Here is a 10,696-nt window from a genome sequence, read left to right as displayed (position 1 = left end):
TTCTTTTTTTTTTTTTTTCAAAATTAAATGAGACTGCTTCAGAATTGTGTGGGCACTCAGAAATAGTCATGCTTACACTCTTCAGCTATAGCTGTCAACAGGAGTTGTGCAGAGAGGGCTGCTGGCGGCTGTGGGCAATGGGCGGCTTCTTCCTGGTATTGCCTATGATTTTATTTGACTTTAGAAAGATTTCTTATGCCAGCTCCCAGCCTTTGTCTGCAGAAGGGAAGAAACTGCTGTTATTGACCACAGTGATACATATGAAGAGTTTTGCCTTTGTATAAGTAGTCTGCAATAGTCTTGTTAATGAAAATCTGTATTTAAAAAGTCTTCATTGGTGATTGCTCTCAGTGAGAAAGGACACAAGCAGGATCTCCCAGGGAACTGTCTGGGAACAGTTTTCCTTGCTATTTTCCGTAATGAGTTGTGTGATGGAGTGAGAGTACTGTCACAACGCTTGCGGCGATTCCAACCATGGAATGCATGGGCTTAAAAATTGCCCTGATGTTACTGGAGATCTGAATTCATCCTGATAAAATTCTAGCAGAAGAAGGCACTAAGAAGGGATATCACCTGTCAAATGAGGATGCCCCATTGAGTGAAAATAGTGCAAAGAGTCTTGGGATTACGGCAGGTCACGGCCTGTGAGGTGCTGCAAAGTTAGTTGTGCAGTTCTGAGTGTCAGTGACAGGGGATCGTACGTAATTTTGGTTGTTTTGTGTTATTTCTCTTCTGTTCAGCACCAGTCAGACTTGGCTGAAGCACTCTATCCAGTTTCAGGCATTACAAAAGCTCTTAAAAAAGATGTGGGCAAACAAGCCAGGACAATAGCAACTGAAACCGCAAGAAGCTTAGGAAATGTAAGCTGTAGGAGAGATGGAATCTGGTGTTTGATCTGGAAAAGTAACGATGCAAGAGCATGGCAACGGTCCTCAGATGTACAAACAGCAGTCACAGTAACCGGTTGTTCTGAGACCACCAATAGAGAAGTAAGAAGCAACTTATTAAAAAGTGTGATTAGGGACATTACTGTAGATACATGAAAAAAAAAAACCCACACCAGATCTAAATGGGACAAAACTATTGGTGTGTGTGAGCTGAACCCGGAGAGGCTGTGAGGGGTGGCTGAGCAGCCGGCAGCACTGCCTGCACCACGCCGGCTCTGCCCCGAGGCAGCTCCTCTGCCCTCCCCTGTGCCTTTCCCAGCCCCAGCTTCCGTGGCTTTGGGCTGTGGGACCATCGGCACCTCTCTGTTACCAGGGGGGCACACAGTGTGGCACACAAGGAGAAACTCATTACACATCCCTGTTAATAAATCGCTCCAGGCTGTGCTATGTTTGTATCTCTTTAGCATCTGGACACCGAGGGCAGTTTGGGATTCCAGATGTTGAGTGGAGCTGTTCATTCCAAGTGAGCAGTTTTCAAATCTGAATTTGAGCAATAATGACTGAAAATTGTTATTACTCGGAGGCCAGAAATTGAAGCATCCCGGGACTCGTCTGATACTCACTGTAAAAATCAGCCCTTCTTTTGAGTGCTGACAGGTTCAAGGCCAAGAACTTCACCGAGAGCCCGACTGTTTGATATGAGAAACAGAAGTCAGCTGTGAGATTACTGCAGCCAGGCATTAAGGCTGCTCTGGCAATGGAGGTCTCAACTCGTCAGGCCTCACCTCCATCTTTCCTGAGCACGGAATTCATGTGAAAAACAGAAGTGGTTCATGCCCTTGTCGGTAAGGAGTCATGTGTTTGTGGTTCTGCAGTGATAAGCTGAGTGTGTGCAAACCTGCTGGGGATTCCCAGAGTAAATCTACTGCTTTCTGCTCCTCGAGGAATTAGCATTGCTGCAGAGAAAAAAATTCATCCTGCTTTCATTACTTCTAGTGCTTGTGGCTGCTTTTCCTTCTGTTCCTTTGATTGCTGACATTGAAATCCCATTCAATTGTTCCTCTGACTTTTGCAGATAATTCCAGCTTCATCCTGCAGGCAGGAGCAGTGCTGACAGCAAAACACGGTGCTTCAGCTCTACAGCACCTTTCACCTCTCACTCTCTGAATGAAACAAGAGGGAAAGTTCATTTCTTGTAAAACCAAACTTAAATATCTACACAGCTGAAAGGTGAGAATTTTCAAAACCAAGCTGCAGATCAAGGATTATTCACAGAACTTCTGCATCAGAAAATTTCAACTAGCAAGTATGCCACAAAAATGCCATCTGTTTGAGGAAAACACTCAAGCAGAGATAGAAGCAAAATAAATTATGGGTGGATTATTTGTCTGCTTTTAGAAAACTTAATGTTTTTTAAGAATGTTTTGTAACGTATGTGCAAAATGTTAGACTGAAAGCGGTAGCGCAGACTACTGCTGCACTGACGTTCAAAAAGGCCTGGAAAAACAAAGCACTGTGCTGTCTATCGGTGCTTTTCCCACACAGAACATGGGAATTCCCTTCAGAAAAAGGAAATCTATCCCTTTGTTTCTGATAGGTACTGATACCTATTTTGGTAATGGTGAGGGGACAGGAATACAACCACCACATCTCTAGCACCACCAGCACCACCCACAGCAAAGGAAATGGAAAATATTTTCCAGCGTTCAGCTCTGTTGGCCCTCTCAACATGATGGTCCTATGGCAAAGAAGGGCTTTAAGGTGACTAGAGGTTAGTTAATGATCACGGCCTGCTCTGAAATTCTGCAGCTGTGGGCCTGAGTGGGCTCGCTTGGCACAGTCTATGCAGCAGATCAGCTGGGTTGAGGCAGTAACTGATGCTTGATGGAAAAGGCCCTCTGAATGAGACAGGTGTGGCAGTTGTAATCAGATGGGGGTTGGCTCTTCGCAGCTGTGAGTAGAAGGAGGACAAGAAACTACAGACGTGCTTTAAAGTCAGAAGTTCTGGGTGGGTGCAGGGAAATATCTCTCCCGTGAGGTCAGTCAAGCAGTGGAGTGGGTGCCCAGAGAGTCTGTGCAATCTGCATCCTTTGGGATTTTCAGGGCCTTGGGGTTAAGGCGTAAGGAGCTGAGCCTGCTTCCGTAGCCCCACTTTGAGCAGCAGGCTGGATTGCAGCACTGTGTGGCACCCTTCTCTGACGGAATGATTCTGTTTGGATGGTAATTGCTCTTGGAAATACTCCTGCTATTGCCTGCTTCCCTTCAGGTGTACGTGCAAGGTGCCTGCTATGGGAGGAGATCTGTCCCCTCGAGGTAAGCAGATTGCGTGCTGCTTGCAGATGGTCCAATTCTCTTGTCACTGTGTGATGAGACATTTCTTTGCTGATTTATGGCCTATGCAGGCATTTTTGTTGCTTGCTCTTCTCATGTCCTTTTTCATGAAAAGCTCCGTTATTCTTAATGCAGTGTTTCTGTAGTGCACCTTCCTGTGAGTAAAGCTTCAGAATACATCCCTGAGTTTTGCTACAAATAATGCAGTTAAAATAGTCATTTGTCTTCTTGCTGAAATTCACAGAGATGCTAACATCCCAGAGATGCTTACGTCCCAAGCTGTTACAAGCTGTTAGCTGTTATAGGGTTGCAATTGCCAGGGATTAGACTCAACAATCCAGATTCCTGTGTCCCTGTGCTCTTCACATCTGGTACTTCCTCCATTCACTGCAGTAAACCTTCAGAATGCCTACAGAACACTCCACTTGCTTTCTCCATGCCCTGGTTTGGGACGTGTCCCCCCCAGCTGCACAGACACACGCTTGCATTGCAGTGTTGCTCATCTGTACTTCAGATCCCCAGAGAGACAAAGTGCTCTGCCAGCCAGAAGAAATTGGATAGAAGCCTCAGCATCACCGGAGCTCTCAGCACAGCCCACATGGAGCACAATTAGCAGGTAAGCCATGGTCTGCACTGCAGCAGAGGGGTTGTGTTTTTAGGGCCTTTCTCCAAGGAATGCTCAGGATTTCCCCACCTGCCTTGTTTGAGGTAAATGTGTCAGTTTAATCACCCCAGCCTCCTGCTGCTGCCAACTGAGATGCTTGTGACTGAATGTTGTTGCCCTCTGCAAGGTACACAAACAAGCTGTATATGACTCAGTGGGTGACTGAAGTGAAAGAATCCCTGAGGAATTCTGGCATTTGATGCCAGTGTTTGGCCAGAGGAGCCCCAGCCGGCATCGCCTGCCTGGGATCACAGGAGGTCTGGAGCAGAGAGAGGATTACATTTAGACATCTTACTTTGGTGGCTATTAAACCAAAGCCTTAGACGTTCATATTTAGCAAAAGCTTTCCTTTCACTTGCTTCCTTGGACAGCTTTTCTGAGAGTTTTGTTTGTGGCTGTACGTGGTCAGAGCAGAACTCTGTTGCTGCTCTGCTTCTGTTCATCCTTGCAGAAAATGATTGGGGAGAACTCCTGCATGAGCTGCTGCACGTCTGAACTGTGTGTCGTGGCACTGAGTGAAGAGCAGCGCATGCCTCCTCCATCTGCAGCTCTGCCAGTGTGACGTTTATGTTTGCAAGGTGGCTGATAGCTCTAAAATTAACTTACAAACACTTGAAATGTTACTCCAGTACCTCACTCTGCCTCTTCTCCCATATCCCCACTGCAGACACACTGAGACTTCTTCTGAGTGCTTCCTTGGTGTGTGTGCACAGCTGGTACTGCTGGTGCGCGGCGTTGGGAAATGGGCGTTTTTGCAGTAGGATGTAAATCTTATGGTGAACGTAAAACCAGAATCTGCACAAACTCTCACAAAGCAAAGAAGGCATGGGCAGGTCCTAGAGTGGAAAACAGCAAGAACTCAGGAGCACAGCTGTGCAGAAAGATCCTTTTGATCTAAACAACGAGGTATGGGTGTACTGGAAGAATCTTGGGAGTTTGATTTGGCCTGTGTTGGGTATGTTCCTGAACTTAATGATGTGCCTCAAGGGCCTGGCTGTGCAGTGCCATTCCAGCTCAGGTTGCCCTCGGAAGTTCTGCAGCTTCGTGAGTGAGGAGAGGAACTTCTGTGTGTGTACATTTAGCATAGACGCTGCCTACTCTGAATGTGCAGCTAATGCACTAGCAAAGGGTAAGCAGGAGACTCTCTGCATGCAGGTGGTGAAGCACACAGCAGTAACAGCATGGCACATCACTGGATAGTCGCTTCTAAAAATGATTAGGTGTCCAAAATATTTGGTAAAATGCAGTCCTTCAACCCATTTAAATTATAAATTTATATCATGTACCAACAAAACCAGTAAAATGTTTACAGAAGAGGTAGGCTTTTTGGCAGAGAGAGTTTCAGGGAACTGCTGTATAGGAGCTATCAGGAGCAGTGCATTATTTATCATAGCCCTGGCAGACTTCCAGAAGGTTACCATTTTGTTCTTTATTTTCAGATTGCTGAACTGAAAGATACTTGCAAGTGGCTGAGAAATGCCTTTCCAAGCATGGGCTTAAACATCAGTATTGCTTAGCTTTGTAAGATAGGTAATGCTCCTTAACGCCTTGTTACTGCATCTACCTCAGATTACTCAGATTGCTCAGAGAAAATCGTCATTCCTCTCTCCTGCTCAGACATGGAAAAAACATGGGTGTATTTATGTGGGTCAAGGAATGTATCATAGAACTTATTTCATATAAATAGGAATTCTAGTAAAATTAGAAATTCTATAAAATTAACCCCTGTAATGTTGTGCAAGCTTTTGAGACTTGTCTGTCCTAGGCAGTGGGCTGCTAATTCTGGGTCCCACAGACACTTCCTGCCTTGCTTGATCTGGAGAGGAGGGCAGAGCTCAGCGCAGGGCTCTCTCATCCCCCTGGGCTTGCACAGGCTCGTACCATCCTGCTCCTCTCGGCGCACAATCTCTGTTCTCCATCGTTCACCCACCCTCATAGCAACCATCCGACTGCGGCTCAGTCCCCATGGACAAAGCACAGTGGGAACAAACACGTAACATCTTTGCAACAAATGGGGTATTTACAGGCACCAAGGGCACAGCAGTGTGTGCCCTGCGCTCCACTGCTGCTTCACCCACGATGAGTTTTGATCTGAGAGCAGATTTTGAAGAGAGCACAATAGTTGGCACAGCACATGGTGCCTTCTCCAGAAAATAGTGCCTCTTGCAGCCTGCTTTCCTCTCCCCCAGATAAATTCACACCAGAATATCCACGTTGTTGTCCTCTATTTCTCCCAAACTTCTTTCTTGTTTTTAGTTCAAGGTGAAGTCCCAGGCTGCAGGACTCTATGATCTCTGCATGGAAACTGGAGAAAGCTGGACTCGGCCACTCCCTTCCTGCAGTACATTCTATTTGAATGGGAGCCTTTCAAGTTAATGACTTCTTACTGTCAGCCCTTTAGGATTTTGTTCTGTCACACAGGAAAAGAAATAGAGGCCAAATGACCCTGCTTTCCAAACACAATCTGTGGTATGAAGCACTTAACGGGGAGAGAGTCTTTAATGCCAGGCTGGATTTACAAGTTGTTCCTGAAGATAGATTCCACAGACTGTCAAGATGTCACCCAAGGTTGCCAGGCACTCAGTTTTCAGGCATTCACTTCTGTTCAAAGATGTATTTAAGACGGTGAAATGAGCCTCCGTTGCTTTTGCTTTTCCAGCTCAATCAATTTTTAATACTCATAATACATTAAGGAAATGTGAAACAATTATCTCAGTCACAGTACTTTGGTTTGTCTAATAACACATTTGATGATGCTGTTTAAAAAAAAGACAATAGAAAAGAAATGTTTTATTAGGCAAAAACATCCTGCATGCCCTCTGCAATTGCTGTCACAACACCATGTGGGCAGAGCCTGGCAGTGTGACCCAGCATCCGTTGGGCCAACCCTCTGTCTGGATAATTACTTTGTCTCATTATGATTTGGTAGCTGCTGAAATCATTAGCACTTAACAATGAAAGTATAGGAGAGTCCAGAGAAGCCATCTCGAGGAGTTTGGTTTTCCTGGTTTGTGGGAGGATAATTCCAAGTTAAAACAAAGTGTAATTCTTGTAATTCAAAAATGGGCTCTCAAACACAAGAAGCAAGACATGCATAATGCAGTTACTATGCCTAATTACTGCTCAGCTGCATGTCTTGCTTAGAGCAGAATTGCCTCAAAATGTAGACCAGCTTTCTAGTTAATAAGATTCTTTTCCTTATTAAATTTATGAAATGTTGCTCTAAAAATAATTGTGTAGAAATCATAGGAATAAAATCAGGTTCTGCATTGGTGATTTACCATGTGTTACTCATTCACATTTACTGATCTTCTGAAACTCACGTCTTATCTAAAAATAAATATTATTCCTCAACATTTCCTGTTTGGATGTAGCTGTGCCCGGCTTTAGCTTCCTACCAGGCACCCTTCCAGGAGACAGACTTCAGTTCCATCCTTGTGGAGTTTGGTCACAGCAGTGTTGCTTGTTTTTCCCATTGAAATTCAGTCCAAATTCCTTCAGCGTCAGTGAGCACTGATATGGGGTACAGGTGTAGCTGCAGCACGATGTCACATCGGCTCTGTGGCTCTTTGGCATCTCTTTCTCTTTAAGTACTGTAGCACTCATAGCTTCTGCTGACGTCCTCTCAAGCAGCGTAGGCAGAATGGGCATTCACAGGTTATTGTCCTTCTTTCTTATTTGGTGTGGATTTTGGTGTGGGTCCGAAGCATCCCGCGGTTCAGCCGGCGCTAGTAAGTGTTTGTGCTCACGAGGTGAGGGCTGGATCCACCACTGCGGCTCCTCAAGGCTGCACAGTGCAAACAGTAAAGAGTAATTTTCCAGCATCAGCCAGATAAATCCGTCCTTTATGCCACTTCTGTGCTTAATCTGGAGAAGGATGGGGGTTGGGGTGTGTGCACACACAACTGCTGAGTTCTCTGTTGGGTCTCTGGACTGCTGGGGATTGAAGATCAACGTTAGTTTTGTTACTTGTCTCATAAAACAGTGAAAAGCTCACTGCCTTGATGAATCTGCTGGGACAACTCGCAGACTGACAGTCCCTCCATAGGAAGAAACACAGCTTAAGGTCACTCCGCTGCTCTGAGTCTGCAGCCCTTTTAGTCCCACAGAACACAGAGATTTATTTTTTGCAAATGGAAGAGAAAAATCCACGCATTTCATTCTCTGTATAAACCACACCATATTGCCGTAATGATAACAATGTCTGATTGTGTTGCTAATCAGATCTTAATTTAGAAGTCATACAGCTGATAAAAAGATGAGTTCTTGGCAGTTACTCTTCTATCAGACAACCAGCTCAAACTGCATTGCACCCACTGGGTTGGGAGATGGGCTTTTGTGCACTGGGACTGCATGGAGCAGTGACCCACCTGCTGTGTTTCAGTGCCCAGCAGAGCTCTCATGGACAGCTTTGCTGCCCGGGAGGTGCAGAGCAGTGCAGCCCTGCAGGGTGGGTTTTCTGGCAGCGCTTTGCTGCGGACGTTCTGGAGCCATTGCGATGGTTTTGCAGTTTGTAGTGTAGAGTATATGAGATTACTTGAAGAGTTAGTTCAGTCAGATCTTTTATGGACGTTGACGTGTGTTTTATACTGAGTTCTGCCTACGTTTGTTTTGCAGTCTTGCTTTTCTTTACAACCATATGTACCTCAGGAAAGTGAACCACTCACGTTAGCACTGTGCAGTCTCTCGTTACATCAGTATTGCCACATCTAGGAGAGGAAAGAAGTGAGCGAGATCGGTACAAATGTTTCCTCAGCAGTTTAGCTGTGTCCCCACTAAAGGCTGTGCTGCTATTCCTGCGATGAGCTGATGAGCTGCTTCAGTTGCAGCCATGTGAGCAGTGTGTGCAGAGCGGATCGCAGCGCTGCGGATCCTCAGCAGCTTTCTTTTGAAGTAAAAGGGGGGTGAGACCTTGAAGCTGATTATCTCCAGCAAAGGAGATGTTTAGATTCATTTTCTCTCATCTTTTTCATTCTGTTAGAATGAACTGACAAAACAAGCATGAGAAGAAAATCACAGACTGCTTGCTGATGGTCAGGTCTAATTCTTTTCAAGGGCCTGGTATAAATCCCATTAGCCATGTTTATATGAAGGCTAGCACTTTTAAGGCAGTATTAGGGTTACAGTATTTGTGCTATAGCCCTTTATGGAGCGGAGCTGTACTCGGAGGCCAAGGGGAGCAAGTCATGCTTACAGCCGTGGAGCCTGATGTGCTTCAGAAGGGCCGGCGGAGGCTGCATCTGGCCAACAGGGGCTTTGTTTAATTAACAAATCATTGGTTTTTGAGTGGCGCCTGGTGTGGGATGCTGTGACGTCCTAAGACTTTCCCTTTGTTTAACAGATAGAAATCCCCATCTCCTCCTGCACAGCTGGGCACTGTCTGCTCTGCCTCCCATTGGGTGAGGCCTCTGAGAACTGCAGAGCAGCCCAGCACTGCACAGCCTTCCCTGGGAGCTCTGGGAACCCCAGCGCTCTTCTTCCAGTGAGCAGCCAAGCTGCTCGTGATGCCTTGGAGCTCTCTCTAAGGAGTCACACCATGGATGCTAATTCTTGCTACGTGGCAGAAAAATCTTTCAGGAGATGTTCCACATTGTCCAGTTAGTTCCAGATTCGTGGTGGTATTCCAGAGGGAGGTCTGTTGTATTTCTTATGAGTGCCCCCATGGTGAATTTCCCACTGCTTTTCTATAGCTTAGCTCGCTGGTGTGATGCCATCCGCACAGCTTACTGCATTTTTAATCCTTTCCTAACATCATCTGAAAATCCTTTCCAGTAAATAATGCTCATTTGGAGAGAGACCGGTCACATTGGTCCCCGCTATTGAATACAGAATTCTCTTTTTTTTTTTTTAAATTATCACAATAATTTATGAAAGTTGAGATGGAATCTTGAGCCCTTGGTACATTTCAAGTCTGCAGCAGGAGTTCTTTGTTTGGATCTATCATTTTGAGTCCTTTTTCACTGTGCTCTATGCCTCCAATTTGGCAGGTTAAATTTAACCTCCAGAATGAACACAGTTGCTCCCTGCCATGACTCAGAACAGTCTATCCAAAGCTTTTTATCAAACTGAAATTATAAGCAGTTGTGGCAAAAGTAGCAGGATGCCAAAGGGATAATACACTGAGCAAGAAGGAGAAACAAAGCACCAGGCTGTTTGGAGCAGTGCCTAGCAAACTGGTGCCTGAGCATCTTGTGGCATCTCTGCTGTCCTGCTGCCTGAGGAGAGCAGTGAGCAGTGCAGTTTCCATGATCCTTAGCAGTGCACAATTCCACGTACTGAGCACCTTCTATGAGCAGAAGTGTTTGTCTCAGACCAAACTCTCTGGGATCTTGCATCCTCCCTTGAACTCTGGCGTCTGTGGGTTTGGTGTGGGATGAGCAGAGCTGTTACACCGATCCCCACCACTGGTTGCAGTTACAGCAGCTGCTCTGAACATGTGTGATTTGTGGAGACAGAAAGAGCAGCATTTGTGCTGTGCGACACCTTCAGGACCAAATTCTGCAACATGCTGTCTTAATTGTACTTAATTCAATCCTTTCCTGACAAAACCCTTTATAACTCGAAGGGTTCACTCTGGGATGTATTTGGCTCAGATGTGACAGTTCCTGTCTAGTATGATAGTTTCTATCTATAAAGAAAAATAAATAAATTTCACCACTGAACGCAAAGAAAGAAGGAAAATATTTATTGACAACCGTGCTACTATAGAGACAGGAACGTTTTCAAATGGCAGTAATAAATAGACATGTGCTAAATGATGTCTGCTTGGTTCTGTCGCTGTTGGCCTACTTACCATCTCTACCTGCTGCGCCGG

The 10,696-nt window shown here is 45.5% G+C and overlaps 1 long non-coding RNA gene across 2 annotated transcripts; it reads left to right on the top strand.

Moving 5' to 3' along the window:
- Window positions 1-1,651: 1,651 nt before the first annotated feature.
- On the top strand, window positions 1,652-6,652 carry LOC104914066. Of its 2 annotated transcripts, XR_004161872.1 has the most exons (5): window positions 1,652-1,732; window positions 1,963-2,658; window positions 3,154-3,200; window positions 3,733-3,834; window positions 6,139-6,652. It is a non-coding gene; the product is annotated as an uncharacterized LOC104914066 (long non-coding RNA). The 2 variants fall into 2 exon arrangements; XR_002121222.2 differs by lacking the exons at window positions 1,652-1,732; window positions 1,963-2,658 and having other exon boundaries at window positions 2,665-3,200.
- The last annotated feature ends 4,044 nt before the right edge of the window (window positions 6,653-10,696 follow it).

Source organism: Meleagris gallopavo, chromosome 22 (assembly GCF_000146605.3).
Source record: "Meleagris gallopavo isolate NT-WF06-2002-E0010 breed Aviagen turkey brand Nicholas breeding stock chromosome 22, Turkey_5.1, whole genome shotgun sequence".
Taxonomy (NCBI): Eukaryota; Metazoa; Chordata; class Aves; order Galliformes; family Phasianidae; genus Meleagris; species Meleagris gallopavo.
Note: the sequence above shows the minus strand (reverse complement) of the source record. Positions and strands in the feature narration are given on the sequence as shown.